General features: G+C 41.5%; 1 protein-coding gene across 2 annotated transcripts in view; it reads left to right on the top strand.

Moving 5' to 3' along the window:
• SYTL5 (synaptotagmin like 5) overlaps positions 1 to 24,751 on the top strand; it is a 303,237-nt gene that overhangs the window by 67,785 nt on the left and 210,701 nt on the right. The window contains exon 5 of one of the 2 annotated variants that reach the window (XM_064483299.1): positions 10,972 to 11,036. The gene's annotated coding sequence lies outside the window, so the exon portion shown is untranslated. Of the gene's footprint in view, positions 1 to 10,971; positions 11,037 to 17,730; positions 17,876 to 24,751 lie in introns of those variants that run through there. The other variant, XM_064483298.1, reaches the window with a different exon arrangement.

Here is a 24,751-nt window from a genome sequence, read left to right as displayed (position 1 = left end):
GAGACATCAGGAAATGCTTTCGTGGCTTTACAAGGCTTTTTAGAGTCAGCCTTGTGGGCATTTTGTGTGTGTTTTGTTTGTTCGCTGGTTTGAGATGTCATTCCACTACAATATGAGTCTCAAGCAAGGAGTGAGAGTAGTCAGGTTAATTGAGGATAAAGGGGAAAAATTCTGCGAAGCTGGAAATCCAACACCATTTTACTCTAGGCAGAAGAGTGAATTTCTGAACGTTTCTACCCCCTTTCCTTTTCTGTGCTCACTTCTCCTTTCGCTCTCCTGGTTCTGGAGTTGGGCTAGTGAAATGTGCCACGAATCAAGAGTTTTGGAGTTGGAGTTCTTTGTTTCACTTACCAGACCATGGGGCAAGTCACTTCATTTTGTTCCCCCAAGCCTCAGTTTCCTCATATGTAAAATGGGCATGACAGTACTTGCTCTGCCTGTCTCACAGCACTGGGTGAGTTGTGAGTGTGATGGAAATGTAAGGGATGTTCTCTTTTATCCACCATTTCCTGAGGGCCTTGCTGTAGTAGTGTTCTTTAACTTATTAGTTGGTACAGCCCTGCTCTTCTAACAAGTAGTTGCATCTTTATATAGAGGACTTCTAAAGATGAAATATGCTTTGAAGCCCAAAGGAGTGGTTAAGATTTTAGCACAGAAAGATAGTGGTGGGGAGCTGGAAGTGGAAGCTATTTTTCAAATATATCATGTAGGTAGCCATCTTTCTTACTCGAGGGCAAAACTGAACATAACATATTACTCCAATGTTTAATCTTTCCATTTCAGATTTAATTTTGCTTTAAAGAATGGTACCAATTTTCTATTTGAACAGTAACTCTCCTTCCTTCACTTCTCTGATTTTCAGCCTTATGTGATAAATTGACAAACTTTCCCAATTTGACTTTTCAGAGCATTACTAAGTATATAGAAAATTAACTCTGTGTTGTTTAAATTATGCCTTTGCAGCCTAATATGAAAGTATTTACTGTAATTGAAACAGAGGTTTCAAATCTAGATGAAAACAAGTAACATAAATGATTTAACTGTTTTTTTCTTTGAGATTTAACAGTTCATACTGGACATTACAAAATCCAGGATTTTTGTACTGGAAATGGAATTTTAAAATGATTCCTCACCTTGGACCTTCTAAGGTAAATGAAAGTTGTAATAGATGGGAAAGGGAATGGGAAATTACTAAGAAAGAAGCCCAGAAAGATAGAATGTAAGGTAGTGGGAATTCTAAGTAGGTTTTTAAAAGAAATTTATAGTTTTCTAGCTTTAAAAAGTGAGAATGTATAGTTTTAAAAATCATGAGAAAATTAATTTCATTAAAAAGTAAATGTGAATAAGAGATCTACTTTTATAATTTTCAGAGACTGAACTGAACCTGCTAGGATTACTGGATTTAACAGCTACCTTTAGTAACCATTTGGGCCAATTGGTTCATTTTGAGGATGAGGTTATTGAGGTCAGAGAGGTCCAGTGTCTTGCCCAAGCTCACACAGTGAATAAATTTACTGCAGGAGAATGGGAAGCGAGAGGATGGTCACATCCCAGGTCCGTGGGATGGGCTGCCAAGTGAGGGTCCTCGGCTTTGTGCAGGAAAGAATTCAAGAGTGAGCCATAGCAAAGTGAAAGCAAGTTTATTTAGAGAGATACACATTCGTTAGACAGAAAGTGGTCCATTTCAGAAGGGAGACTGGCCCTGGGGTGTGGGGTTGTTTAGTTTTTATGAGCTGTGTAATTTCATATGCTAATGAGTGGGAGGATTATTCCAACTATTTTCGAGAAGGGGTGGGGATTTCCAGAAATTGGGCCACCACCCACTTTTTGGCTTTTGATGGTTAGCCTCGGAACTGTCACGGCACCTGTGGGTATGTCATTTAGCATGCTGATGTATTACAATGAGCCTATAATGAGGCTCAAGGTGTATTGGAAGTTGAATCTTCTGCCATCTTGGGCCTAGTAGGTTCTAACCAGGTTATGTTTTATCCTCAATGGCTGTGTCATTCTTTTAATGGTTGTGCCCTGCCCCCTTCCCTTGTCTCAAGTTGGCACATCTGGATATGGAACTTGGGTTTCCTGTTGTCTCATACAATATTTATTCCACTGTGCCCTCAATCAATTCTACATGGCCATCTTCAGAGGCTATTAAAGACAGGAGACGTGGTAGGCTCTCCGTTAGTGTTTTTTATGTTGTCAGCTGTAGCTGTATTTTGTAATTCAAACTATCACAATGATTAAACACTTCTCTACTGTAACTGTCAAGATAGAAGCTAGAAAATCACAGTGTGAGGCAGCTGTATTGCTAGCCTAGGTGGTGAAAGAGGGCAGCTCTGCTATGTGCCCTGGGAGTGTTACCAAAATTTCAACATAGAGAGTGTTCCTCCAACCCTTCAAGCTCATTCTGTGAGCTTTTTATATTCATTTACAATTCCCTTTCTGCTTAATTAGATTCTGAAGTCTGAATCCTAAAACTTGTCAAATAAACCCGCCTACAGCATCACAACCAGTAATCGGCAGATCTAGGGCTTGAAGTCAGGTCTGACCCACTAAGTTGACCCTCTAACCTCTTCAATTCTAAGGTCTTAGAAACAAAAGGGAGAGGTTTACCCTGACCTTATTCCAGAGTAAATTTCTTTAGTTTTCAGAAGCAATTATACCATAAGTAGAAAGGCTTTGGGAAATGAAAATCTCTAATCAGTTTATTGCAAGGAATTGTGGGTTTCAGTAAAAGAGCTGAAGTTATGAGCAGGATGGAAGAGGATATTTGCTGATTCCTTTGTCACTGCGGCGTCAAGGGAACCTTAGATGCCCTAGATGTTAAAGGAAAGACATTAGGCTGCAAAGGATACTGAATTAACCACAGAAGCAAAGAGTTAGTAAGCAGACCCTGCTGGGAGTCGATATGTTTTTGAAGAGTTAGTAGCAGGAATTGCAAGTGACCGAGAGATACTCGTGTTACTGAACGCAGTGTGCCCGATGAACAGTGAGGCCAAACAAGCTGAAATGTCGGAGTTTGGAGCAGAGAGACTTTTATTGCAGGCCAAGAAAGGAGAACAAGTGACTTGTGCTCAAAAAACACACCCTGATGGTTTTCGGGGAGAAGTTTTTATAGGCAAAATTTCGGGTGAGGGCAGCAGGATGTGGAGCTAACAGGGCGGTGCTGCAAGAATCCTATGTTCAGCCTGAAGTTACCATTCTCCACCTGGATGGGGTCCTTAGTTCCTACAGTAGAACTCAAAGACATTGTTACGTATATTCCTTGAAGAACCAGGACCCTGCTTAATAGCTGCACTATTGTTTCTTGACTGCTCCTCCTTTGTTTCTGCCTGTCCTCTCTTCCCTGATTAGTAATTGTTTGAGTCTACCCTCAGGAAAGGTCTTAGGAGGCCGAGTGAAGCCTACAAACAAGAAACAGGACACGGAAAGGATTTGTCCCTGGGAGGTCCACACAGGGTCCTTCTCCGTTTTACTCACTGTGAAGTGTGGGGATACCATGAGGCCCTATGGGAATTCCGGCTGCAGCTTTTGGCTGCAGATTATTTAGTGGAATTATACTTCTTTACCATAGAAATCCCTTGTGTTTTGTGGCCAGGGCTCTTTCTGCTTTAGGAGTTAGTCTACTGAGCATTCTGATGACTCTCTGTTTTTTTTAAATTGGAGGTTCATACTAAAAAAGAAAAGTTATTTCTTGGTCGACTGAAATCAATGCACAGCCTAAAAGTTGAGAGTTATGTTTTATTTGGCAGACATTTCTGAGGACTCGAACCCCTTCAAACCTGGGATGACAGCCTCTCAGATGGCTCTGAGGGACTGCTCCAAAGAGGTAGGGGAGGGGCTAGGATATATAGAAGGTTTACAGCAAAGAGCTGGTAGTTGGAACATTAAAAGATTACTTGTTAACTGAAGAAAAACAGGCATCTCAAGTTAAAGAATTTAGAGCTTTTCTATGTATGGGAGGAAGCAAACATTTGGGCTCATTGAATTCATTCCTCTGACAAGCACCTAGCTATCTAGGGCCAGTATCCTGTCCGTCCTTATTCTGAGTCCCCTCCGAGTGCACCACCGTGAGTGGCTGCAGAGGCCAGGCTGCAGGCTTGTCTTCCCTGGGGGGTGGCGGCAGCCGCTGATGACTTGACAGCTTCAGCATTGTTTACTGATATGGTTTGCAGTATTTTTTGTTCACATCTTCTACTATAGATCTTAATCCTAGAGATAGCTTTAGGTGATACATAGGTTTCAATGTTTTCATAATAAGGTCAGATGAAGCCAAATAACTCCTGGGTGTGGGATAGGCTTGTGTTTGGGGACGATCATACAAAGAGTCTTTATGAGAAACATTTAAAAGCAAAGTGCAATTTGCCTAATAATAGCCCTCCTGGTAGAAAAGAATTGCTTTAACTTCTCTTGAGTGCTTTAATATCAACTCTGACAAAATGAACGCCTGTTGGCAATTTAACAGTTCCTTGGTTTTTAGCTGAAAGAAATTCAAATAAATGGGATGCTGCTAATGCTTGAGGTAAATGTGCAGTCTTCCAGGACTGGATTTAACTTGTTTTCCAAATATATATCACATAAAATATATGCAATACAAATATGTCACAATCATATGTCATTTAGATTTTTCTGCATTATTTTTTCTTTATTGTGTTATGCTGATGCCTGATATCCCCAAACCTATGTGTATATTGGCTTTGCCACTGTGAGAGAGAATTAAACGGGAATCATGTGTGAATGAAAAATGTTGCCTGCCATATCAGCAAACAAAGGATGCTATGGCCATCAAGCCATCAGCCACTATCGCCTTCCCACCCCCACGGTGAGCCCTGAGTGAACTCAGGATGGAGACAAACTGGGCTGCCCACTGCCAAGCCCTCAGCCACTGCAGCCATCCCCAACAGTGCACCCGGAGGGGACTCAGAATGGGACAGAACAGGATACTGGCTCTAGACAGCTAAGGTGCATAGCAAAAGAAAAATTTCAGGGAGCCCATATTTTTCCATCTTCCCATACACAGAAAAGTGCTAAATTCATTAACTTGAGATGTCTGACTTTCTTTAAGAGTAATCTTTTGCTGTTCTGATTACCTATTTTTGCAAAACTCCTATGTATCCTGGTTCTTCTCTTACCTCTTCAGAGCAGTCCCTCAGAGCTATCTGAGAGGCGCCTCTTGGGCTTGAAGTTCTCAGAAAGTCTGCCAAATAAAACATAGTTCTCAACTTTAAGGCTGTGCATTTGTTTCTCACTTGACAATGTGTCTTCTTAAGTTTCACATTTTTATTTTGCTCTGTGTAAGAATCATCCAAACACACTCTAATTAAAAATGGTCAAAGGACCTAAATAAACATTTCTTCAAAGAAGATAGACAAATGACAAATAAGCACATGAAAAGATGCTGAGCATTATAATCATTAGGGAAATGTAAATCAAAACCACAATGAGATACCACTTCACATCCACTAGAATGGCTATAATTTAAAAAAAGACTATCACAAATATTGATGAGGATGTGGAGAAATTGGAACCTTCAAAGGTTAACAGAGAGTTAAATATATGACGCAGCAATTCCACTTCTAGGTAGACACCCAAGAAAAATGAAAACATATGTCCATACAAAAACCTGTCAATAGATGCTCATAGAATTATTACAGCCAAAAGATAGAAACAACCAAAAATGTCTATCAACCAATAAATAGAATGTGGTATGTCCTTACAATAGGATATTATTAAATAAAATAAAGGAATGAAGTGCTGACACATGCTACATGTATCAACCTTGAAGACATTATGCTAAGTAAAAGAAGCCCATTGCAAACTAACACACTGTGCATTTCCATTTATGAAACACCCATAATAGACAATTCTATAGAGACACAAAGATTATTGGTTGCCTAGGGCTGAAGGATTGGGAGAAGGTGGGGAGTGACTGCTAATGGATATGGGGTTTCTTTTTGGAATGATGAAAATATTCTAAAATTGACTGTGGTGATGATTGCACAATTCTATGACTATACCAAATACCATTGAAATGTACACTTTAAATGGGTAAATTTCATGGTATGTAAATTATACCTATATATACATATTATATCTGACATATGTGTATATAAATCCAAAGGGCTTGCTATGAGGGTATATGTTTTAAGGCAAATATAGATTGACAGTTTTTTTGATTGAAGTACAGTCAGTCACAATGTGTCAATTTCTGGTGTACAGCACAATGTCCCGGTCATGCATATACATACATATATTCATTTTCATATTCTTTTTCATTAAAGGTTATTACAAGATATTGAATGTACTTCCCTGTGCCATACAGCAGAAATTTTTAAAAAAATCTATTTTTATATATAGTGACCAACATTTGCAAATCTCAAACTCCCAGATTTATCCCTTCCCACCTCCTTTCCCTGGTAACCATATGATTGCTTACTATGTCTGTGAGTCTGTTTCTGTCTTGTATATGAGTTCATAGTGTCCTTTTTTTCTTTCTTTTTAGATTCCACATATGAATATCATGTGGTATTTTTCTTTCTCTTTCTGGCTTTACTTAGAATTACGATCTCTAGGTCTATCTATGTTGCTGCAAGTGGCATTATTTTATTATTTTTGATGGCCGAGTAGTATTCCATTGTATAAATATACCACCCAGTCATCTTGGCTATTGTATATAGTGCTGCTATGAACATTGGGGTGCATGTATCTTTTCAAATTAGACTCCCCTCTGGATATATACCCAGAAGTGGGATTGCTGGATCCTATGGTAAGTCTATTTTCAGTTTTTTGAGGAATCTCCATCCTGTTTTCCATAATGGCTACACCAAACTAGATTCCCACCAGCAGTTTAGGAGGGTTCCCTTTTCTCCACAGCCTCTCCAGCATTTATAGTTCATGAACTTTTGGATGATGGCCATTCTGGCTGGTGTGAGGTGATACCTCATTGTAGTTTTGCTTTGCATTTCTCTGATAATTAGTGATATTGAGCATTTTTTCATGTGCCTATTGATTGTTTGTATTTCTTCCTTGGAGAATTGCTTGTTTAGGTCTTCTGCCCATTTTTGGATTGGGTTGTTTGCTTTTTTGTTATTAAGTCATATGAGCTGTTTATATATTCTGGAAATTAAGCCTTTGTCAGTCACATCATTTGAATATTTTCTCCCATTCCGTAGGTTGTCATTTTGTTTTGCTTATGGTTTTCTTTGCTGTCCAAAAGCTTATAAGTTTAATTAGGTCCCATTTGTCTATTTTTGCTCTTATTTCTATTGCCTGGGTAGACTGCCCTAGGAGAATATTGCTAAGATTTATGTCGGAGAATGTTTTGCCTATGTTTTCTTCTAGGAGATTTATCGTGTCTTGTCTTATATTTAAGTTAAACTAGGTAATGGAGAGAAAGTCTGGTTCCAGGATACACACAAGAAAGATAGTTGGTTCTGTGGTTAATATATTATAAGCATAATTTTAACTTCCCAGACAGGTCTCTAAATCTAATCAACATTTAATAGAAAAGTGCTCAAACATTTTTATCAGAAATGTGAATACTTTCCAGGAGAGATTGTTAATAACATCTTCAAAAAGTTCTGCTCCAGTCCACCTTTGCTAAGGCTTAAGAAAATTTTGTTCCCATAGACCTAGGTTCAGTGCCAGTTATGGCATTTACTAGTTTTATGACCTTTGGTAAATTACTTAAACTCTTTGTGTCTTTGTTTTCTTAGCTGTAAGATGGGGACAATAATATCTATCTCACAGGACTACCCTAGGGTTTTAATGCCTGGCACAGAGAAAATGTTCAATTAATTCTAGTTTCTTTCCTTCCTTCCTTCATTTCTTTTTTCTTCCTTTCTTCTTCTTTGAGAGGTCAAGTGAGCTGATAAAGAGTAATGACCACCTTGTGCCCTTATGATAATCTTAAACAAAAAAGTATAAGGTGATATTGGGGAAAGTGGGAGAGTGAAAGATGGCTGGAGAAGAGAAAAGAATAAAAAATGTAGGAGGCCAAGACATCATGCCCACATTTTAAAAATAAAGTTCTCCATAATAATGCTGGCACTGGGGGTGAAGAAGTGGTGAGCAGAATAGAATACCTGATATTCTGAAAATTAAGCCTCATTGTCTATATCAACATTAAGCACTCACATACACATACTAGAAAATAGACTGATTCAGCCTTAATGATATAAGTAGATTTGCATTGAACTGAAAATATGTCCATGTGAAAATATATCAAAATTAAAAGCTCATTTGCATATATATTATCAGTTAGAGAAAATGTTCATTGCAAGATAATCCGCCCTCTAGGAGAGGCCATTAGGTTGATTTGCATTCATTTAAATGTTCATGTGGGACGTTGATTTTGTCTGTGCAATTACGAGGGTAGTTAATACATTGTGCTATTAAAACAGTTAAAAGACTGCACAGAAGTTGTAATACACGAAAGTGAGAATGCATGGGCCCAACTAGAAGGAAAGCTTCTTACATAAGTAGACACCCTTCCTTCAGTGTGGGCAAAGAAATTGAAACTAGTCACTCCACACAAATCTCTCTCCACCCAGTGTTATTCTTGGAGCAGGGATTCATGAATGAATGGAGAGTCATTTTTATAGTAAGCAAAATAATAAGTAAATTACATAATATGTTAGAAGAGGTAGCAGATTGTAAGTATGGCCCCAGATTCTTCCCACTCCTGTTTGGACACCCTTCTACCATGTAATTTTTGTAGTATGAATTTGTAGGTCTTCTTACCAAGAATTGGAATCTATTTCTCAAATACGCTAAATCTAGGCTGGCCATTTGACTTTACTTCGGCCATTAGGACATTAGCAAATAAAACAAAAACAGAAGCAAGATATGAAAAGTGCTAGCTTGCTGGGGCTTACTCCCTTACTGCTCTTGGAACCCTCAAACCACTGTGTGACTGACTCCAAGGAAGACTGCTGGAAGATGAGAAAGCTACGTTGAAGAGAACAGAGGTCCCTCAGCCTGCCAACCACTACACATGTGAATGAGGCCATTCTGGATCATTCAGCCATTAGCTGGCCTGCCAGCTGACCACAGATGCATGAGCAAACCCAGGAGAGATCAGCTGAGTCAGTCCAGGCCAAAAGAACTGCACAGCTAACCTATAGTCTATGAGCTCAATAAAATGGTGGCTGTTTTAAGCTTCTAAGTTTACAGTATTTTGTGATGCAAAAGTGGCTAATGGGTACTGAAGGTTATAAATACTTGAGAGAGAAATAGAGCAGAGAAGGAGGGAGTAGAAGTATGTGTATGTTTTTCTTGGGGGGATATGTTGCCCCCCCCCGCCAAGTTATTTTAAATAACTTTGTCAGGGAAGGCTTTGCTGAGCAGATAATGTTTGACTAAACATGTGAAGGAGATAAGGAAGTGATTCATGGGGTTATTTAAGAGAACATGCCTTGCAAAGGGGACAGCAAGTTGAAAGTTCCTGGGGCTCAATGTGTCTGGCTTCTTTGAATAAAGCAAGGTCAGGGTGTCTGGAGGGCGAAGAGGTAATAGGAGGCCAACTATCCCAGGAGTTCCCTATTAACCTCTGGGAAGAAACTTCCAAATTATAGGAGGTGACCCCCCTGTGGCTTTCCATGTCTGACAGGAGACCACACTAAGGAATCAGTCCAGAGGTAGGAAACTGACACAAGTTGGGCCAACCAGTTTCTTCCTCCTGGAAATTTGAAATTTGGGACACAGAAATGCAGAGATTGGGAGGTGTTAGAGCTGAAGTCACCTTACTGGCTGCACTTAACAGATCCAAGATCCACACCCAGCTGTTGTTGAATTTCTAGGGCTGGCTTGCTTCTGGTCCGTGTCAAGGCTTAGGAGCGGAACTTGTTTTTTGGGCTGTGGAACACCCCTGAATCATTACGATGAATTTGCTCTAACTCTCATTCGTTTTCCTTAAATAAGGCAAAGTTAATTTTTGTTGCTTGTGAATAAAAGAGCCTTAACTAATATAATCATCTTGTGATTTCTCTCTTGTCATTTAATATATGCCTTCTCTTCTGAAATGGATTATTAGATTCTTAGAGACGAGAATAATTTCTTCCATTTATTTTGCATCTTTCCTCTACCCAGCTGTGCTTATAGGACAAGATAATAACAGCTAAGCATTCATTCAGTGTCTATAATGTATCAAACACTGTGCTAAGTGCTTATGTAGATTATCTTATTTAAAGTTCACAATAATTCTATGAATAATTGCTTTGATTAGCTCCATTTTTACCAATGAGGAAACAGAGGCTAGAGAGGCGACATGGCTAATAAATGGTGGAGTGTGGACTCAAACTCAGGCAATCCCACCCCAAAACCTACATTCTTCCAGGACCCAGCACTGAGTAGGTGCTTAAAGACACTTGTGTATTTTTTCATTGAAGAATGTCCCAAAGTATCCCCAAATCACCTTCTGGGATGATCAGCTGGCCTTCACCAGCCAGACAGGGTTTCATCAGTCTCCCTCTACTGTGGGTGGAGAGCTTCCTTCTAGGAACTTATTATCAGTGATGAGTTAGGGGCTGTGATGTAGGCAGCAAAAAACCATTCCTGCTCAGAAAGTGTTCCTTATCCCATCAGGGCCAGACATGACAAAATGGGTCACATTTTGGGTTAACATTCTTGTTAAAATGTAAATAAGTTATGCAAATGTAAGTATCTATAACATGACATGAATTCATCAACATACATCAGTATATGCTAATTTACCAGGAAAAAACCCACAAACTTCTGTGAGGGCAAGGCCTGTGGCTACTCTATTCATCTTTGCATCTCAGGTACCTCACACATGCACTGATTCACAGTATGTACTCAATAAAAAAAAAATTGCCAAATGAGTTGGATGAATGAAGAGTTAGGCATCAGCGAATAAGGGTCCAGCTAGGATAGTTTAAATACAGAGAATTACTCACTCTTGATGGATGTATATGAATCTTACTAAATGAATTTTATCATTCTTCTGATTTGTAGGGGTGTCTATGTTGTAAATGTGCAGTGGGTGAACTTGGATGAGACCATTCACCTGTGTTTTGGAGGTAAGTCTCCCAGGAAGGGTGAGATGATAGTGAGTTAATAACCCAGACGAGACTGTCCGAGAGGAATACAATGGGAGAGCCGTGATGAGTGGCAAAGCAGGAACATGTCCTCTGACTCTAATTTGAGGGCAGAATAGATATTCACTGCATCAACCATAGGGAGCTAGAAGGTAGATGAGAAATCTGCATGGAGAAGTTGCTTGGTACAACAGGAAAGAACACTGTGGTGGAATACATTGATGGCTCCAATTCCTCATCTCTTCCTATATAGAAGTCCATTGTCATGTAACTTTGCAGTGCCTTCCTGGGTTGGGTGCACTTCTCTGTCCCTTGACTTTGAGTTCAACCAAAGGATTTTATTTTGCCAACAGAATGAGATGGCAATGATGCTGCTCCAGTTCTGAGCCTAGGAAGGGACTTTGCACGTTTCCTCTTTTGTCTTGCCCTTTTACTATGGCTATAAGAAAAATATGCCTGCACTAGCCTTCTAGTCCCACAGACTCAGTGCAGCAGAATCACCTCGAACCAAGCTCAGCCTAAATTAACTGACTCTCATCTAACCCACAGATGCATGAGAGTAAATGATTTTGGTCTTAAGCCACTGATTTTGGGGGCATCAGTTTATGGCTATGGCTGATTGATACAAGCACCAAACTTACAGAAGGATAGACCTTACTTTGAATTCTGGCTCTTTCACTGATTGGCTATGTACCCATGGAGAGATCATTTAAACATTCCAAGCCTCAGTTTTCTCATCAGTAAAATAGGTATGATGATACCTATCTTATCTGTTAGGGCTGCTAAGGGGAATATCAAAGATACATGTGAAGATCTTCATGTTATAGAATTATAGAGTAATGCTTTTTTTCTTTATTACTGGAGATAATTGATTCTCTCTACAATACTTCTTATTTTTTTCTTCCTTGGTGTGTTATAGTGTTCTCATTTAAAATGTCACATTGTCACAACTGTTTTACCCATGACAAAGTTTTAACAAGGGGACAGTGAGCCTCTGGGGGTCACAGTGCTAGTGGGAACATCTAGAAGATTGGAAGACCGTCAGGAGGAATAATGTAACTCAAGTGGGCAAAATCAACACCTCCCCACTTGATGACTGTGCTCGAGTGTTTGGCTTAGTAAGAAATCATTCCACGATACTCAGAGGGAAGATCTGGAACCATCTTAAGCAGCCCAACTGTCCTTGGTCTCCTGGCCACCCTTGGTGTCAAAGCCTAGAGATGGACCAGAAGACAAAAGGAGGCGAGGAAGAGAAAATCCCACCGGCTATCCTAATGTGATACTTCCCAACTCCCAGGGCGCTGTATTCAATGGGCTGGAGATACAAAAATGCCCAGCCCTTAGACCCACATAATCCAGCTGCAAGTTCTTACTTCTCCTCTGAGCTTACAACCCATTCTCTGTCCCCAGCTCATTTGCCATTTACTTGTTTGCCGCCTCACGACACGGGTGTGCTACCCCGTGACTATGATCATGGTATCTCAGTGCCATGTGGCTTCCTCATAATTTTACCTGTCAGACCTTTTCTTTTATGTTGGGTACAGATGAGAAGGGACTATTTCCACAACAAAACAGATTTACAGATTGATAGTTGGCTTGTGACAGTTTAATGCCAAGATGTTATAGGACTACCTGCCAGTGAAGAGAGAGTCCAGTGGAATCAGATTAATGATTAATTGGGCTTCTCAGATTTAAAGAAAAAATCAAGCAATACATCAAATAGACTTTGTATAATTTACAAGTATTAGTAAGTATGTGGGGGAATACTTATTGCATAATAGTCATTATTTGTTCTCTTAAGCATAACAACTTTGTCCATGGAGATAAGGCTGAATGGTACTGAAACAGGTCCTGCTTTCTAGAAGATAGTATTTAGGGAGTTGAACACACACACACACACACACACACACACAGTGGAGCAGCTTTAACTCCTCTAACTCTTTTATTTATTGCCATATTCCTAATGCCAAGAACAGTCCCTGGCATATAGCAGGCAAATATGAACGCAGATATTTCTTGACTGCCTACTACTAGCCAGATCATGTTCTAGGCACACTAGATGGATACTTATGGATACTCCATTAAGTAAAACAGAAATGCATGTTTTCATGGAGTTTATATGGTACAAGTGGGAGACTGAAACTAAAGAAATAAATGAATACAATATTTAGTACGGCAGATGGGATGAGAACTCTGGGGGGAGAATAAAGCAGGAAAGGGGGATAGGGAGTGCTGGGGTTTGGTGGGAGAGTCACTATTTTAAGTTGGGTAGTCAAGGAAGACCTCAGGGGTGGATGACTTTTGAAGAGAAACCTAAGGTTGTTAAGAGAGTGAGCCCTGAGGATATCTAAGGGAAGAGAGTTCTAGGCAGAGGGAACAGTCAGTGCACCAGCTTGGATGTGGAGGGAATAGCAAGGAGGCCAGCATGACTAGAGTGGAGTATGCTAGGGAGACGGAGCAAGAGGACAGGTTTAGAGAGACGGCAGGGGTGAGGTCATGCAGGGACTAAGTGACTATTGTAAGAATCAGGCTTTTACTCTGAGGGAGACAGAGAGGCAATGGGAGGCTTTTGAACAGCTAAATGGCATGTTTGGAATTGCATTTTTTAAAATAAATAAATGACTGAATTATTAATAAATTGTGCAGAATAGACACATTTCATGTTCAGAAAAACTGCAACTAATTTATGCAGATGCCTCACACTCAAGGAGATGGAACATAACTTCCCACCCCTTAAAAGTGTGGGTTGTGACTTTCTTCCAAAGAGTACAGTAGGAAAAGGAAAAACAACAACAACAAAAACCCCCAGTAACTTTAAAGGGGAGAAACCTGCCAAACACTTCCTCAGCCGGGTGACCAAGGTCAACATCAACACTAAGTCATACTGACAGTATATACAGGGGATTTATTATTTTAAAAGTAGATGGATATTATGCATAATATTTTCTTTTTAGATACTTTCTAATTACAGAATAACTATTATTTGTCCCTATATAATTATTTGCTATTCTTAGTAGAAGAATACTCAGAATATGGAATCATTTTTTTAAATCAATATAGATAGCAAGGGTATATACTACCAATATGGAATTGTACTGTTAAAGGATCATTCCAGCTACCGTGGGAGAAAAGACTATAGGGGGCAAAGGGCAGAAGCAAGGAGGTCAGTCGGGCTGTTTGTAATAACACAGCAGAGACGATGGTGGCTGGAGAAGGATGGTAGCAGTGCAGGTTGTAAGAAGTGGTCGGATTCTAGATGTATCTTGAAGATAAAATAGGCAGGGTTTGCTAATGGATTGGATGTGGAACATTAGAAAGAGAGAAGTCAAAAATGATCTAAGGACTGTAGCTTGTGCATCAATATGGATGGAGTTGCCATTCAACAAGATGAGGAAGACCTCAGAAGGAGAAGATCTGATGGAAATCTCAAGAGTTGGATTTTGTACAACGTTAAGTTCCAGATTCTTATTAGCCATCCAAGTGAGGATGTTAAGCAGGGGGCTGGATAAGTATCTGGAATTCAGAGGAAATGTTTGGACCACAGCTATAAATCTGGGAGTCATTAAAAATAACTAAAAACTCAAGCCTGGATTAGATCACAGATGCCTGATAAGTATTTGACAGGTAATAAATAAATATACACTCTCTCTTCTGGTAGAACACATTTTCTATAATAATTAGTTTATATGCAATTGAAAATAGGGTAACAATGTTGGTATAATGTGGAAGTTCTGTTGGAGTATAATTATAACCTTCAGCATGAAAGGAAAAAGGACTCAGCTTGGCTGCAGCACAGTCAGAAACCTTTTTAGCTTTATTTTAAGAAAATGAAATGTACCAAGGGCTTCCTCCCCAAGGAAGCCTTGCATGGCTCTTGCTCCAGGTAGATTGCACTCCCTCCTGTGTTTACCTTAATGACAGCCTCACTGTCTTAGACCTCCACCTCTGTGTGCCTTGTCTCAGCTCCATCAAGTCCGAATTTCCTCTCTTTTGGTTTCTTGCATTTTTAACATCCCGAGGAAGCCTCTGGCCATACCAAGCTGTGTCTGAGCTGTCCAAGTTATTGCCTGAGATATTCATTTTTTATTTTGTTAATGCTCTGCTAATAAGGTTGCATAAGTTTTGGGTGATCTGCCTCTAACTCTATTTTTTTTCTAGAAGCCTTTAGCGTGTTATTTTGCAAAATGAGAGATTTTTCAGGGAAATGAATGTATACATGTAGTGGACATGTTACTTTTGTCCACACCTTTCCTAGCATCTTTTTCTTTAGGAACTGTACCTTCTTCATCAGGTAAGGCTATCAACCTATCAATCACATTCTCCTCCAAAATAGACAGACAAGCAGGGATGGGCACATGACCCAGGATAGCCTATCAGAATACACTACCTACCTGGCCCATGGTGATTGGCTCAGGAAGAGACACATGACTCAAGCAGAGCCAATCCCTGGAGCCCTGCTGGTGCTGTAAGGAAGAACTCTCTCAACTCTGGAAATGTCTTGGACACTATCTGTCTAAAGAATGATGCTGTCACAAGAGAAAGGAGGTGCAAATTAAGAATCCAAAGTAAATGATTCATTTCCTGTGTATATCTCCCATTATTATTTTCCTGGAAATCTCCTAGTCTTTCTTTAAGGCTCAATTCAGTTGTTATCTTTTGGTGAAATGGTTCATGACCACCCCACCTCCTGAACCTTGTACACACCCCTCTTACAGAATTGCTGCATGACTGTTTATTGTCTACTCCTCCCCTTCTCCCACCCTTTGGTGTATGGCATTCTTGATGGTAGTGGCTTTGCTTTATTCGTCTCCATAAGCGCAGACCCTAACACAATGCCTAGTACATGGTAAATGCATAGTAAATGTAGCAAATGTGAGTTGAATGAATGGATGAAGATAAGATTCTAGTAATACTTGTGGTTGATCACCTTGCATGAAAAGACACATTGTCTTAGATACACACACACATATTCTAGGGGAATATAGAATTCATGATAGGGAAGAATTTTGATCCAAGTACTAATAGCTTAAACAAAGAAAGCAATTCATTGAGATGAAACTTGAAAATAAGATAGCAAGGGAGAATGCAGAGTAGGGGAGACTTTGAAAGAAGAGAAAAAATAGAAAAGAAACAGCACCTTATAAACTTGGTAGAGATAGAGAAGCTCAGGGATGATATTATTCAGGAAAGTAGGTATAGACAAGGTAGGAAAGTAGGTATAGATAAGGTAGAAAAGTAAAAGGAAATAGGCAAAGATAGAAAGTATAGAGGTGTTGGTGGAAGGCGAGAGTAGGAAGGTCCTGGATGTTAGACCTTTGAGCTTTCAATAGAAATTTGTTTTCCACTGAGTGTCAGGCTGTGTGCTGGGTTATTGGGATATTGAAATGAATGTCATTGTCTCTGCCCATCATGGGGGAGATCCAGATGGCAGAAAAGCAATGGGATGATGAGAAGGGGTATGTGTTGGGGGGGGATAATGTGGACTTTTCTGAACGGACAGCAACTTTCCATTCTTTACCGGGATTGTAGGAAGTATGGCAGCTGAAATGCTGTCCTCAAGTTGGGAAAATGCGACATTCTCTCCCCATTCTTGTCTCTTTCTGAATTCTAGAATCCCTCATGCTTGCCAAGGCTAATGGGATTCTTATTCTACAGGCTCTTCCTCCCAGTTTTGATATGATGGAGGCAGGACTGTGGTCTCATCACCCTTCTTTCCGCAGCAGAACAAGATTACCTCTACCAGAACAATGTCAGGCCCCAAGGCAGCATTCCCAATCTGTATTTGCTGGAGATACTACTTCTACAAGTCCTGGCACTCTGTGGTACCTTGATTGTCCCAGCAAAGCTTGGGTAGGGCCTTGGCTGCTCTTCGCACGCCGAGTCAGGATAGGAGGGTGCCGCCTGGCACCAGCATCCCATCATCCCCACTGCAGTGTTTCAAGACCCTGGAGCATCCGAGAGGGAAGAGGGTCATAGCCACCTCTGTGAGGAAGGGGACTCCAGGCATATGGGAGTAATTTGTGCATTGGCTGTGGTGGGCAGGGGGACCCTGGGCATAGACACCAACTCTGGGAGAGTCTGGGTCTTGCCAAACCCAGCTGGCAGGCGGAAAGTGTGTCAGAGGGGTAGCCCTGGGGGCAACGAGTCCCTGCAAGATAAGGGCCCAAGGAGAGGGGAAAGACCTATGGAAAAGGATACACCTGGGATCTTCAGGCCCCAGCTGCGCCCGTCTCTGGGCTGAGTGGGTTCCGGCGCCACCGCAAGGGGGAGACCGAGGGCGGCAGGGCAGGGGGGCTGTGCAGGGCCGGTGGTGCGCGGCGCCGGCTGGGACAGCCTGAGGGAGGGCCTTAGCAGTGCCGCGTCCGGATGGCACGTGGAAGGTGCACTGAGCTCAGAGGGGCGCCCCGGGGGCAGCGGGTCCGGGGCGGCGAGGAGAGGGGAGACCCGCGACGGAGGCACTCGCCCTGCAGCTGCGGGCGGTTGTCTCGAGGGGCAGGCCGTGCCTGGCGCGGCGTGGGCTGGGTGGGCTCTGGCGCCGCCGTCTGGGGGCGTGGGGCAGAGGGCGCTGTGCTTAGGGGCGGCTGGAGACGCCCTCCAGCGCTCCGGCCCGGTACCTGCCGGGGGCGGGCGGCGCAAGGGGCGCGCGGCGCGAGAGGCGGGCGCGGAGCGCGTGAGTCACTCGGCTGGCTCCCCCGGGTTCGGAGCGGGACTTCGCCTCCCGCCTGGGGTCTGCTTTCATCTCCGGCTTCAACGACTCGCGCCAGAACACCGGCGCCTTCCTGGGGCTCGACCAGCCGCCTTTCCGTCTAGGCGAGGGCCAGGTAAGTTTCTCGTCTTTTGATGCTTGGGTGACTCGGGGGAAGGGGAGGGGGTCTCCCAGTCTGTGTCTCGGTCTGCCTTTGCTTCCACCTTTTGGTTCTCTCCATTGGAGAGAGAAAGTTAGATTTCTAAAACGCAACAGAGAATTTCAAATCCATGTTCAGACCCCAAAAAGCCAAACTCTGGGGCCATATTCTTAATTTCCCCTGTGTCTGCAACTGTCCGGATGCGGCGTTGTACGGGGCTAGCAATGTTAGATTTGTTTCGTGTGTTTTCCTCCTCCCCCACTTTCTTCCTGGGTGATTCTCAGAGGTCGCGAAGCGAGGAGGGTTGAGGGGGGAGGGAGGGGGGGTTGAAGCGGGGCAGCAAAGCTAGAAGGCTGAGCTGGATGGAATCCTTTGCCCGGGCGGTTTCCCATTCTCGGCGAGGTGGCAGATGTTTTACTGTAGCCCGAGTTGGGATCTTGGAACAACCCTCCCCAGCCCAGGACGTGGCAGAGCTGTAAGGTAACTGCAGTTGCTGCATATCAGTCTCGTCACCATTGACTGAATCAAAATGTTCCGGAGGCACAATTAATGTGACTGCCACGATAATGTTGAAATAATTCACCGAAAGACTCTATTGAACATATATTTTTTGATATATTGTATTCCAGGAAAATTTTAGGAGGCTACTGCTGGTCTTATTTTCTCAATTTTCAAAGATGCTTCAAAACCTGTTATTTCCCTTGAAAGAAAATCAATGAGGACTGTTTCTTATAAGGGTTTAACAATGCAAAGCTGCATGTTAGTTTTCCTTTTCCTTTACCAGGGTGTGTGTGTGGGCAGGGGTGCTTCCACTAACTGCTTTTAGAAAAATCAACGCGGGGAGGGGGCTGCCCCCTTTCTCTCCCATTAAGTGCAAGTGAATTCTGTGAATATTAAATAGGTACTAATTATTGTTGTCCTTTTTTTGCTTAAAAGTAGCATAGGAAAGAACCTCCTGGAATGCGTACATGTGTGGCTCATGGTGATGACTAATTGCTTTATCAATACGGTTTGGGTTGATGCAATGTTAACAGGTGGTCTTAATTCACAGCACAGGATTTTTCTGTTTTAGACGAACATCCCTGCTGATTGGGAGGAAAGTAGTACTCCCCTCCCCCCTACCCAACCATGACTTTAATCCTGCTTTGTAGGAAAGAGAAGGATGGTGGGGGCAGTTTTTTTTTTAGCAGTTGATTGGGTCGATGATCATAAATTGCTCTTTCCTGAATTGTCATTTGGTTTATAATCTGTGATTGTAGAAGAGAACCCCCAGCCGCCTTGGAAGAAAATTATTAAAACCTTAGGTGTTTAGTCAGATCACAGGGATAACTTTTTACAGTTAAAAAGCTCTTCCCAGGGAGCCCCCTCTAAACTGAGTTAGGTTTCCCACCTTTTTGATAACATAGCTCTTCTCCTGGGCATCTTGTGACTCTTGGTTTGCACGCCAGTCTCGCTCAAGATAGAAAAATTTCTTGGAAGGTGGGGCAATTTGTATTCTTGGAGCCTATTCAGTTAGGTAGGGGTCGGTTGAATGAGTAAATAAATGAATTTGGTGGTTCAGATCAGGCTTACCGTTCCTTGAACACCACACTTGGGCATGGTTTTTTTTTTTTTTTCACTCCTAGAAGATAATCTTTCTAATTCAGTGATTCTCAAAGTGTGGATCCTCAGACAACACTGTATTCGAAAGGAATGCGAGTTTGACATATATGGAAAACATCTATATTTTAACTGTCACACTTCTTTGCTGCAAGTGACAGAAAAGCCAACTAAAAGTGGCTTTAACGAATTAAAGATGGCTGACAGCAGGTGATCACTGGAGTCAGTTCAGTGGCCCGGCAATGTTAGGATTCTGGGTCGATGCTTTTACCCTCATGGCTTCAGGATGGCTCTAACAGCTCCAGACGTTATGTCCTTATCCCATGTTCAAAGGCAGGAAACAGAGAGTAGGAAGGAATAGAATAATTTCCCTCATGAAACTTTCTCTTATTAGAGAAGAAATAGCTTTCCCCAAAGTTCCCCAACAGAATCTCCCTTGTGTCTCATTGGCCAGAGCTGGGCCACATAACAGTCCTTAGTGGTATGAGAGACCAGGAAAATGAGTATTGGGCTTTTTAGCTTCTATAGTGGAAAGGTGGCCAGGGAGAGGGGCATTGGAGATGGCTTTCGGGAGCTAACCAGCAAGTCTTAAGCTATCATGAAAATGGCCCTGTTTTAACCAGTGATTATATTAATGATTAGTCTCACTAAAACATTAAATATTAATCAATGTAGCAAAAGCACATTAAGAATTGGGATTATTTTCTCCCTAGGGTATGGTATTTTAAGGGTGCTAAATAATCACTTTTGTAGAGTGTGTGATATTTTTTCTATCTGCGGTCTCTAAAAACTATTTCTATATAAAGAAAAAAATGTATATACAGCTTGTATGGTTTCCATTATATGAAGTATGGGTCAGAGCCTCCAGTTCCTGAAACAGAGTAAACAGTAAATAGTTGTGCTGTGAGTAAACTATTGAGTTTGGGAGCTTCACAACTTCACAAGGACAAATGGAAAGGATTTACCAATAAAAAGCTAATTAGTGGCTTGGCACCTGTGCCCCAAAAGGCTAGTTTACACAAACTTAAGAGTCTTTAATTTGGATCCTAGGAGCCTGGAGAGCTCCTGGAGGAACACGAAGGACAAGAAGACCATAAAGAGGGAGTGGATACTGACAGTTTAGGTGGATAGGTTTTCTTTGGGAGCCTTCTCTGTTCCTCTGCTGTGGAAGATGTACTACCCGAAAAAAAAAACAAACCAAACTTAAGACGATCCCTAGCACACACACAAAAAATTTAAGTTGATGCATGAAAAGAAGAGAACATACATTACTGCCAGCTTGGATTCTTGACTCTTTCCGTGTAGGAATCCTGGTATATTTACAGAAGGACCAGGTTTGAGGACCTGATGATGAGTGCTCAGCTAAGCAAGTACCAAGGGATTGAGGTTGAACAATTGCGAGCCCCTGTGCCTTAGATTTCTCACCAGTCAAAAGAATGAAGTAGACTCTCCGTGGTTTTCAAACTGTGTTGCACTTTAAAAATCACCCAGAGCTTTTTAAAATCCAGATTTCTATACTTCAATTAAAAAAACTAATAAAATCCAGATTTGTGGGCAGATCCTTAGACTTAATTGGAACCTCTGGGAAGGGGACCCAGGCATCAGGATTTTTAAAATCCCCCAGATGATTCCAGTATGCACCTGACTTTGGGAACTGTTTTAGTTTGCCTGGGCTAACGTAACAGAGTACCACACACTTGGTGACTTAAAAAATGAATTTATTTTCTCACAGTTCTGGGGAATAGATGTTCAAGATCAAGATGTTGGCAGAGTTGGTGTCTTTTGAGGTCTCTTTCCTTGGCTTGTACATGGCTGCCTTCGCACTGTTTCCACATCTTTTCTCTGCATGTCTCTCTGCTTCCTAATCACTTATAAGGACACAGGTCATTTTAGATTACGGCCCACACCTATGACCTAATTTTGCCATAATTACCTTTAAGGCTCTATCTCCACATACAGTCAAATTCAGAGGTACTAGGGGTTAGGACTTCAACATGTGAATTGGGGGCGGGGCACAATTCAGCCCATAACTGGAACCGTTGGAGAAGTACAATTGTAGCGCTTCTCAAGCTTTATTGTATATTCAAATTACCTGAAGATCTTATTGTAATTCAGAATCCAATTGGGTAAATCTGTATGGGGCCTGAGATGCCGCAGTTGTAACAAACTCCAGGTGATGCCAGTGCGGCCGGTCGGTAGATAACACTTGAGGTAGTGTGGTTCTGTCTAGAGCGCTAGTTATGAAGGTCTAGCAGGCATTAGAATTTCCTGGAGAGCGTGTTAAAAACAGATTGCTAGGTCCTGGCCTCAGAATTTCTGATTCTGTAGGTTTGGGGTGGAGCCCAAGTATTTGCATTTCTAACAAGTTCCCAAGTGATGAGCTGCTGGTCTAGGGCTGATACTTTGCAAACCACCTGTCTCTGGCTTTTTGAGATTCCATGGTATTGGGTGAGTCTAGTTCATTACAGACATCATTGTTGGTGAAGTTTATCTGTGATATTTGCTAACCTCATCACTGCTAGCGTTGCACCTTTTGTTTTGCCAAGCTTAATTACATTTTCTGCTCATGAAATAAAGGATGAAGAAATGGGAGAAAATGCTACATTGAGGTCTCTTTTAATCTCTTATGCAAATGTAGGTGAATGAGTATGGAGGCTCTACATCAGCCCATTTATCTCTATGTTTCTTCTCTAATCACAGAGCTGAATTGCAGCTCACCCTTACAGCAGCTCAAAGATGATTTTCTGAGACGGCTTCTCATGTGGGATTTTTGGGGAAGGATTAACTATTCTAGAGATGTACAGTCTCGCGGGGCACTGCAAATTTCTCCAGCACATTAATTTTAAATTCTAATTTAATCATAGTTTTATTTGTGAGACCAACAGTGAACTACATCAAACAATATCCCCCTCTCTGAAATAATTGGAGGTTGGGAGAACAGTTTGCCTGCTCTTTGAGAGTTAAATTAGTAAAATTCAAGTTCTGTGAATGTTATTCACCTGCGTTTGTAAAACAAGGGACTGTATGTATATGTGAGACTAAATGGTTTACAAACATCCAAAATTTACACTAGTGACCTGGGTGTAATTTCAAGAGTATGATTGTATTTTATAAAGTAGAAACCTATCAAAAAATGGCTATATATATATATATATATGTATATATATTTTTTGGTGTGCTGGTCACTGTACCTATAGTATCTCACTTAACCTTTATACCCTGTAATATATCAGATATATGTGTGTCAGTTATCTACTGCCATAATAATGTTGCATAACAAGCAATCACAAAAATCTCAGTAGAACATGACAGTAAGCATATATTGCTCATGTGTCTAGGTCACCTGGGTGCTAGCTAGACTGTTTCGCTGATCTTGGCTGGAATTATTCCCATGTCTTGGGCTTACCTGGATACTGGCTGATCTAGGCTAACCTTGTTTGGAGTAACTGATGTGCCTGGGCTCTGTTTCACGTTTCCCATCCTCCGGCAGGCTACCCACTCATGTCCTCAAGGCAGCAGCGGAGGTACAAGAAAGAATACGTGGAAATCCACAGGCCTCTTGAGGCCTAGACTCATAACTGGCAAATCATCACTTCCACCTTATTCTGTTGGCCAAAGCAGTCCACAGGGTCATGCTCACAGTCAGAGTGGGAGGGCCCTACGAAGTGATATGACAAAAGGCATGGTGTAGGGAGGGGTCAAGAATAGGGGCTGGGTTTGCAATCAGTTACAGGGAAGAAAAATTCAGAGACATTAAATTACTTGTTCAGATCACGTTATTTATAAGAGGTGAAGCCAAGACTCAAAAACAACTTTGATGCCAAAGCTTAACACTCTTTCCTTTATACGACATTGCTCTTCTACTTTTTATTGTACCCTATTTAGAGAAAAACTATATCAAGAGAAGGTATATGTTCAGCCTGTAAGATAAAGAATTATCTTTGTACATTAAGTTACAAGTGAGATTTTATTTTACTTTATTGTTTACAAGTGAAATTTTAATACACATAGGTCTATATACATATTTTTCTATTTGCTCAACTTAAAGCATTTTGTTTTTAATTATTATTAATGTTCTCTATTATCTCTCTATATGAAGCAACTAAAATATTTCTATTTTAAACTTAAAAATGCATTCAATTTATAATCCAAGGAATCTTTTAAATGAAGATAAAAGCAGATTGCTTGCTGCCCCATTTACTCTGGGGCTGTTCTCTAAAGAATGGGGCTTGCTAAAGCATTTCCCTTACTTATGACATTTCCGAAGTTACGCCAGGTGAACCAGGCCTCTATTCAGAATGAATTTGCTGATGCCATAAGTGTTTTGAGTTTACCCTCCAGGTTTTCACACATTTTCCACATCCGTGGTGAGTTTTGCCAGCAATTGGTAAAAACTCCCAGCACTGTCCCGGGGAAGAGGTTACCTGTGATGTTTCCAGCCTGATCATCTGACCCGCCAGGTTAGATCAGCTCAGTTGTGGGGATAGATGCAGTTGACTGTCAAAGCCTAATGCCATTAAATGTTTGAATTGCAGAACGAATTCTGTTTCTCCTGATCTCGTGGTCAGCAATCAGCCTTATGATTCTCCATGTTCATTGCCTTCAGGGAGAGAATAACCTGGCCAGGCTGTCTGGTCTGCCTGAAAGTTCTATTTCTCATTGTAAATTACTAAGCCGCCACTCTGGCTTTAAACACTTATGAGTGTTGGGAAGTGAGTCAGCATCCAGCACCTTGAAGCCTGATAAATGCGGAGACACTGATAAGATCAGTTATCCGAGCTCGTGCTGTTCACTGCCAGGCCTGATGGTGATGATTCACCAAAGTGAATTAATACCAGCGAGTGTTTATTAATCATTTTCTGCACACCAGGAACTGTGCAGTTCTGTTTCCGTGATCTCATTTAGTCCTCAACAACTTTGTGAGGTAGTACTTTTATTTCCATTTTACAAATAGGAAGACTGAAGTACAGATGAAAAACTTGCCCCAAATCAAATGGCTGCTTTGGCAGAGCCCCCTGGTTGCCACCCAGTACCCTTTCTCACCTTCTCCCTTAGTGACAGAATCCAGTTTTATTCCTGGTGGCGATGCCTCCACTGAACAGTCTCTGTTACCCAGCATCTCTTGTACCACGGTTTGATCCTGTGACTGAATTGTGCCAGTGAGCTGGAATTGTGTTGTGTTGTGTGGGATTTCTAGGAAGCCTGCCTAAAGAGAGTTGGCTTGGCTGGAAGGAGGGCCCTTTTCTACTTCCC

This window comes from Camelus dromedarius, chromosome X (genome assembly GCF_036321535.1).
Source record: "Camelus dromedarius isolate mCamDro1 chromosome X, mCamDro1.pat, whole genome shotgun sequence".
Taxonomy (NCBI): domain Eukaryota; kingdom Metazoa; phylum Chordata; class Mammalia; order Artiodactyla; family Camelidae; genus Camelus; species Camelus dromedarius.
This window is presented reverse-complemented; position numbering and strand designations above follow the sequence as displayed.